At 41.0% G+C, this 8,349-nt stretch overlaps 1 non-coding gene across 1 annotated transcript; it reads right to left on the bottom strand.

Moving 5' to 3' along the window:
- Positions 1-288: 288 nt before the first annotated feature.
- On the bottom strand, positions 289-360 carry TRNAH-GUG (transfer RNA histidin (anticodon GUG)). Its single transcript has one exon. It is a non-coding gene; the product is annotated as a tRNA-His (tRNA).
- Positions 361-8,349: the final 7,989 nt, after the last annotated feature.

Genomic DNA, 8,349 nt, shown 5'->3' with positions numbered 1-8,349 from the left:
TTGCTCAGTCCTGATCTCTAAGTAGCTGTAATGAGTCAAAACTATATGCTCACTATGCCAGTGCATTTATCAAAATATCCAAAAGTATTTAAGTTAAAAAAAAAAACCCCAAGCCAATTGACAAGAGGGTAACTGAAGTAATACTTGTGGTAGATACACATGTATCAAACGTTCTTGTAAAAGTTGCAGAGCTTCTGATTGCTTTCTCATTTAGTCTTAGAAATCACTAATCGGTTATTCTTGATCTGCAGGCTTTAATTATACCTCCTCAAAAGATGCACCTTTCCCTGCCGTGACTCGGATTTGAACCGAGGTTGCTGCGGCCACAACGCAGAGTACTAACCACTATACGATCACGGCAAGCTATCAGAAAACTCGAAGTCAGAGACAGCTTTTTTCAGCAGTGCTCTGCAAAATTCTATACAAATGGTGCCACCTACAGTTTACACTGAGTTTTAGCAGCAGCTGGTTATAAACGTCCTCAGAAGTAATTACATGTTACTGCCTTCTCAAAATTGATTCCAGACTTATTTTTCCCTTCTCCTAATAATTCATGCTTATCAGGATTGCCTAAAAACAGGCTCAGGAGAGTTATAATAACCCTTCTCATGTCCCCCAGCCCTTTTCAAAGAGAACGTTCTTTTTCCTATTTTATCAGTGGCTGGGATGGTAAAGCCATGACGGTAAAGTCTGTGTGCTGTAAGGACATATTTAGGCAAATGAACAAAATCTACTTAATTGAAAACTGTATTTGATAAGTTGAACCAGGCATGATTCATTCTAATGTAAGGACTTGTATGCAGAGACACCCTCTTCCTTACCCCTGCAATAAGGAGAGAACATTAAGCCCTCCATCTTTTTTAGAATTTACATTATCTGCTGTGGAAGGAGCTTGTCAGATACCACGTATAATTTCTGAGGGGATTGAGCACATAGCTTCTATCAAGACCATCATTTAGTGTTATACTGAAGCAACTGCTGGGAAGCACATGCCCTTTGTCAGATGATCATACACAAAAAGACTGAACAACATTCAAGTAGGCACAACAGCAAAAACTTGTTAGTTCTCTCAAATGAAAGCTCTAACAGCGATCAAGCTATGCAACATGAGCAAAGATCATCATGGGGAAAGAGAATAATGCAGCATAATGCAGCAAGCTCTGGGGCCCTCTGGGGCCCTCAGAAAATGCAGCCTGTCTTCTTCATGCTCACCCTCCCCATAGTAATATTCATTATTTAATTAAAACACCTTGCCTCACTGATAGACCTGGAGATCGCAGCAACGCCACAGTGCCACACTGAGCCTCTGAAGAAGGAGGAAGACATATATAGAGACTTAGTAGTCTGTCATACCTGAGACCATTAACGTGTCTTCAGCATGTCTTCAACATGCTGAGATGTGGCTTTACTCTGGGTGAAGGACCGCACAGTGGGGACTAATGCATAAGTAGGCTGTGTAAAAGAACATCAGGCCGTGACTTTAAAGGGCAAACATTGTAAATAGACTCTGGTCTGCCTCAGGGCTCTGCAGACTTGCACTGCCTCTGTCTTAGGGAAAAGCAGAGGTACATCCTGCAAGGATGGGTCCTCCCTGCCACTGGAGCTGCAGGAGGGAAGAATAAAGTCTCTCTTTCTGGTGTCTGGCAGGGGTGCATGGAGCAAACCTCTAACAGTGGTTCGTACTGCTGTACCTTGCCTTAGAGCCTTGCCTGGTGGCATGGTGTGACCAGAACAGTATTTTTTGGAAGGGTCAATGTACCCTGCCACAAGACTGGACAGCTGCTGATTCCCTGATCTCCAATCCTGCCAGGCACAACTTAGCCCTGTGTTTAGGGACGGCGTTGCTATCACAAGCTTGAAAGAAAGAAAAGCAGGAACAGGAGTAGTAAACTTAGGCTTGCTGTTGCCTTGCCTTACAAAGCCATTACACTTAGCAAAAATGAAGCATAACTGTGTAAATAAGCCAAAACAACAACAGTCTTTCAGTTCTTACACTACAGCTCTCTGGAAAGCAGGTGTCAGCAGAATAAGCTGCTGAATCTTTGGGCAAGAAAAAGGGTCCGGAAAAAACAATCCCCTCTGGGACAGCACATGTATGCTGTCAGCTGTAAGAACTCACAGTATGGGAAGGCCTTTTCCTTTTCCCTTACCGGCCTCCAGGCCCTTTGGACAAAGAGTTTCCTCAAAAGCTGGGCAATGATTGTCAGCTCTGGGTGAAAGCTTTGGTGTGGTACTCCCCAGTACTCCAAGAACCTTGATTAAACAAGACAAAGAAACTGGGTACTAGCATTTAATAGCCTCTGTCAGAACAGCGTATTGAATGCTCTTCATTACTGCAAATTTTCATTTTTTTTCTTTTCTTTTTTTTTCTTTTTTTTTTTTTTAATGTATTCATGAAAAACTGTGGTTTAGAAGGAATGGAAGTAGATAAGGGCTGAAATCAGGTCTTGCCCATGAACAGGACTGTACTGTACCATCAGCTAGTCACCTGCACGTGACCCTGAATGCATTCGAAAGATGGGATTGCCTAGCATCATGCATGCATGGGCAGGTAAAACAAACCTGGAACAAAAATATTTCACTCATAACTTCTCTGAGGTTTCTTGTTGTTGTAGACCAGCAGAAATAAAGCTCTGATAAGGTTTACTTCATTTCCACACATAGGACCTTAAACAACCTTAGCTGTTGTTTGTTTTTTGTGTTTTGTTTTTTTTTTTAATTTTGGATCTTGTTATTACTGTTTACCTGACCTGAAGTAACAACGGCAGTGTCAGTTTTGTTTGAGTTTCCTATAACTTCCAGATTTCCCCTAAAGACAGAAGTCTAGTAAATATAAGTACAGGTTTCTCTCCATGGCATCCCCCTTCAAAGTAAAGAGGTTAAGTTAAAATTACTGTAGGACTCCTTGGGGTGCTTTATAGCACAAGACTCAGCAAATGAAGGAGATTTTAATTGTGTTTTGCCTTACAAATCATCAATAAATTATTTGCAGCTATGATGAGACAGGCTTTTTGCAAGCTCTGAAACCTGTATTAATCTACTATACGGTGTCACCTCCCATCGCAATCATAGAGGTGCCTTACTTTTTTGCAGTAGTGAAATAGCTTTGCTAGAGTCCCATAAAAAATTTCGTATCATTGTTTTAAATCTGGGTCTCAGACAAAGCGCTTCTAGTTCCATCTTGTTGTACAGAGCTTACAATGTCATCTAATGCATGTTTTGCTAAGTTGAGTCACTTATATACTGTGTTTATTTCAGACCTATATACACATGAGAATAAAATACGGTTTATAAAAAATAAATGTCATTAATTACATCCACAAGGCTTTAGGATCAGTACAGAAATCTTTGAGGTGATATAACAAGCACTAATCACTGGGTGATTAATGATCCTTTCATTAGTTGCACTACATTTTACAACTTTCCACCCAGTCTCTATACATCTTGCCATTTTTTGCATATATTTTCTTTTTTTCTCATTTCTATTGGTAAAATGCTAATACTGTTTCTTTTTTGTTTTCCCCAGAGAAAGGTTAGTGAACACAAGCATGCCTTGTGCAGTATTTGTACAGCTGTGTGATTCTCTGCCCCTGAGCCCAGCACTGCCACCATTACTTGGGCTCACGAAACAGCTATGCAGTTTTCACCCACATACATGAGAAGACCTTCTAAATATCTGCAGCATCCTTTTTTGGATTTTTGTCATTGCTGTTGTTGTTTGTTCTTTGTCTAAAAATAATCTTTCAAAACAATAACCTTTTCTTTTGAGATGTCAGTTTTGGACAGAACATTTCTCTTGTTCAGTATTGAATCTCTGGTCAAAAGAAAAAAGAGTAATTAGAAGACACTCATCTTTCTCCCACCACTTTGTAGGTAGCAAACAGGTACATGGGTAGGTCTGGAAGAAGGAGGACTTGAAACATGTACAAGCAGTATCTCTCTTTTTCTTTCTCATTTCCCAAGGAGATTCTTTACTTAACAGATTACTAATTAATTTGGGGTGAATCTCTCCTAGTGTTTCTGGTGTGATCTCTTCCAGTTACTGTTAGCATAAGCAAGCACTAACGGGACTAGCTTCCAGGTTACCCACCTGTGTTTTAGCTGAGTGTCCCCAGCATCAGGCCGTGGAGCTTACGGTTTTTGCCTTTGCAATGAGTTAGCTGTGCAAGGGTAACACTTGACAGAAAAACTTGAGACAAACATACCCTCTCCATACCCACAGACAAGTAGCCCAAGACAGCATAGGGAATAGGAGACCTTGATCAGGTCTGTCCTTTGCCTATTTCTATTGCTGAGGAGAATTTCTCATTCTGTTTGATGCCTGCCTGTACCAGAAAGGATGTGTTTCTTCCAGTCTTAGAGATGGGAGACACAATCCCTCTATTTAATTTTGAGTGATGATCTTAATCTCCATGATGGTCAGCTGAACATGAGCCAGCTTGTGTCCAGGCAGCCAAGAAGGCCAACAACATCCTGGCCTCTATCAGAAATAACATAGCCAGCAGGGCCAGGGCAGAGAGATTCCCCTTGTACTTGGCACTGGTGAGGCTGTACCTTGAATCCTGTGTTCAGTTCTGGGCCCCTCACTACAAGAGAGACATTGAGGCGCCGAAGTGGGTCCAGAGACGGGCAATGAAGCTGGTGAAGGATCTGGAGCACAAGTCTGATGAAGAACCACTGAGGGAACTGGAAGTGTTTAGTCTGGAGAAGAGAAGAATCAGGGGGAACCTTATCGCTCTCTATAGGTACCTGAAAGGAGGTTGTAGCGAGATGGGGGTCGGTCCCTTCTCCCAAGTAACAGGTGATAGATAAGAGATAACAGCCTCAAGCTGCACCAGGAAAGGTTTAGATTGGATATTAGGAACAATCTATCCACTAAAAGCATAGTCAGACATTGGAACAGGCTTCCCAAAGAAGTGGTGGAATCACAGTCCCTGGAAGTGCTCATAATCGTGCAGATGAGGCTCTCAGTGACATGGTTTAGTGGTGGACTTGGCATTGCGGGGATTATGGTTGGACTTGACCTTAAAGTTCTTTTCCAATCTGGCTGATTCTATGATTCTGTGACTCTCATAGTAGCTTCATGCCGTTCAAATGTCTATTCTGACCGCATGATAGAAAAGACTTGGGTGCTACGTCAAAGCTCAAAACTGGCTTTGTACTCTCTTTAAACTGCTTAGTTTAAATTGTCTCTAGTTTGCAGAATGATCTTTAATAAATATTTTTGAATGGTTATTGCAATCTGTACTCTACGCAGCTGTCCACATCAAAACAGTTTGGGATGTATAAGTGAAAGTCCCTTTTAGCACTGTCTTTTTACTATTAGAAACAGAATTTTTCTGGCATTTTCTGTGTTTGGTGTTTTGTTCCTGGATGCCTTCAAGCAAGAAAGCCCATTCCCACACACATGCACATTGGTGATTTGTCTCAGTAAAAATAAACCAGAATTTATTACAGGCTGACAAAATTTGGCTTCCGGCTCTTTGCTATTAAAAATTTAACAGATTAAAGAGTTTTTGATGCAAAAATAGTAAGGGCATTTGTGAAAGTTAGCATTTGTATGAAGCATAATCATCACACAGACCACAGAAGCTGCTTTGAAGAAATAATGCACAACTGGAGTTCTGATGCTGTCTAGATAGCAACATCCAACATGCTTGTAGGAGGTGAACACCATGATGTATCTGCTTGTTAGTTTTCATTACAGAGCTTATTATAGAATCATAGAATAACAGAATAGTTAGGGTTAGAAAGGACCTTAAGATCATCTAGTTCCAACCCCCCTGCCATGGGCAGGGACACCTCACACTAAACCATGTCACCCAAGGCTCTGTCCAACCTGGCCTTGAACACCGCCAGGGATGGAGCACTCACAACTTCCTTGGGCAACCCATTCCAGTAAGTTAAGTTAAAGTTCAGTTAAGAAAGTTATTTAAGTTAAAAAAAATAAAGTTAACAGCATTTACCAATCCCATCATTTCTGACTGTATTTTTAATGAACAGGAAGGAAGGGGGTAGATGACATTATATTTAAGTGTTACAGACCATTCAGGCAAGCATATGAAGGCTTTCTCTGCTCCTTTGGACTGGTGCCATCATTTGCACAGTCTGAAATCCTGGTGTGATGTATATAGACAATTCTAACTAGGCAGTATTTTACAATTGCAAGGCTTTGGGGTTTTTATTGCTACATACATGCAGGATATTCAAACAGTTTCTGATGAAATTATTGCTGACTGCTTTTGATTCACCATTGTCACTGCTCCATGTGGGCATATCAGCTGTATGGACCAAGAGCCACCTGACTTTCCAAAGGCAGGGTGTCCTCCCTTTCTCTGACCTACAAGGAGCACTCCCCACATCTGTATGAGCCTTGCAGAGCCCTTTGTCTATCATGAATGAGTCACTCAGCGGATCTCCCACCTCCTACCTTGTGGGGACCTTTCACCAGAATTCAGCTTTCACCTCCCAGTAAATACTGAATGTTAAAGCCATGGAAGGGTGTACAGAGAGGGTAAGGGAATGTCATGTGTAGCTGCAGAAAACAGAACCTACTCTTCTTTCTGCTTAAGGGGCTGTCATTCTACTGAGCCTTTGGCACAGAGGCAGTGCACTGAGACAGCTTAGACTTTCACTATGACTGGATTATAGAGAAATCAGAGTTTTCTCTGTTGGGCACGTGCTTGCCACTTGGCTACGGTACCTTTCTCAGGCAGATTCTACCCTGAACTTCATTTTAATCTGTGTATAGATGGAAAATGCAATTAATGCTCATTAGAAGTAAAGCCTGGGTTGGAAAGGCTCTTCAGAAATTCATTAGACAGCTCTCCCAACAGCATGTAGTTTTTTCTCTTCTGTTAATATTATTCCTATTAGTATTGCAACCACTCTTGTGTGGTCTTCTACAAAGATTCATAGACAAGAAAAGTCACCTTGGGATTCCTATTTTTCTTTGCATTTAAATACATCCATGCTATGATGCTTTTTTGTTTGATTTGTGCTTCCCCACAATCAGCCATGAACAACTATGCAAACATCTAGCATTTTCCCTTAACCAACAGCACGTAACTTTTCTTCATGAACAGATTTTTCCCTCTGCTAAGGATTTTATTCTTCTTTTTGGTTGTTTTCTTTCCCTTCCTGAAGGTTTCAAGTTTCTTTCTGGTAGCCAGAGAACTAGAATGTATTAAACACTTCAGACATTTTTCTGCCAGAACTCTCTATCTGCTTACAGGAGCAATGATATCTCAGAGCTAGCAGGGCCACATCAGCAGCCATGAATGTTTAAATATAAATATTTATAGCACAAAACGAGCAAGTGACACAGCTAAGATCTTCAAAGTAACAAAATCCCATACCATTAACACTACTTATATCTGATCATGACTATGTAATAGGTCTTACAACGCAACTTCTGTGTTGAGAAGATTGTAGATCACCAGCATTCACCCCACTTTGCACAGGTTTCACCAGAGGAGCACTCAGGTCAGCATTCAAACAAAGCAAATGCATCTCTCCTCGCAAAATTCCAGACTCTATGTGGTAAATGCATAGAAAATTTCCTGCCCTGTTATCCAATGCTTCTGGTATGCAGCCCAAACTTGCACTGGCATTCCTTTCTGCCAATCTGTGGTACAAGTGAATGTGTCACCTGTCATTCCTATATTTTTTAACTTTATCCTTGTGCAGAGTTCCCCATCTCACTGGAGACTCATGCAGGCTGCATTCCTACAGCTGAAGATGCTTCTCGGTGGGGATTTTTAATTCCCTCTCTTTAAAATTTTTGCATCCTGTACTGAGAATAAGGTCTCAGGATGTTCTCTTACTGTCAAACACATGTTCTTCTTAGGTACAAACAAAACATAAGCACAACTTCCCATCTAACATTCTGCTGTTACTGAAATAGTTAAGGTGCATCCAAGGGAAGGATTTTTGTATACATAATGTTCCTAAAATATTCTTTTGTTTTATACAGTAACACAACAATACACTTTCATCTAAAGTCACATGTGTCTGAACAGTTGCAAAACACGACTTAGAGGATGGCTGTTCGGCAGTTTTGGCATTCGTTCAGCACCATGCTCTCTCTTCCGATGAACAAAAGAGAAAATGCTTTTCTAAAAGCCAGGCTTTGCGATTCCTTGCCACTATGTTGCATTTTAACTTGTTTTGGTGGTTGTTTCATCTTTCTATATGGCAGCATCTTCTGTGAGTTTACTGTTGCATGGTAGGCAAATCTGCAGAAAACACCCTTTTGCAAAGAGATAAACTACGCCTCATATTCAGCTCAGTGACTTGTAAGCATCAAAGGAGAACTGAAACTCCTCATGAAAAGATAACAATGACTGC

The sequence above is a fragment of the Lathamus discolor genome, chromosome Z (assembly GCF_037157495.1).
Source record: "Lathamus discolor isolate bLatDis1 chromosome Z, bLatDis1.hap1, whole genome shotgun sequence".
NCBI lineage: Eukaryota > Metazoa > Chordata > Aves > Psittaciformes > Psittacidae > Lathamus > Lathamus discolor.
This window is presented reverse-complemented; position numbering and strand designations above follow the sequence as displayed.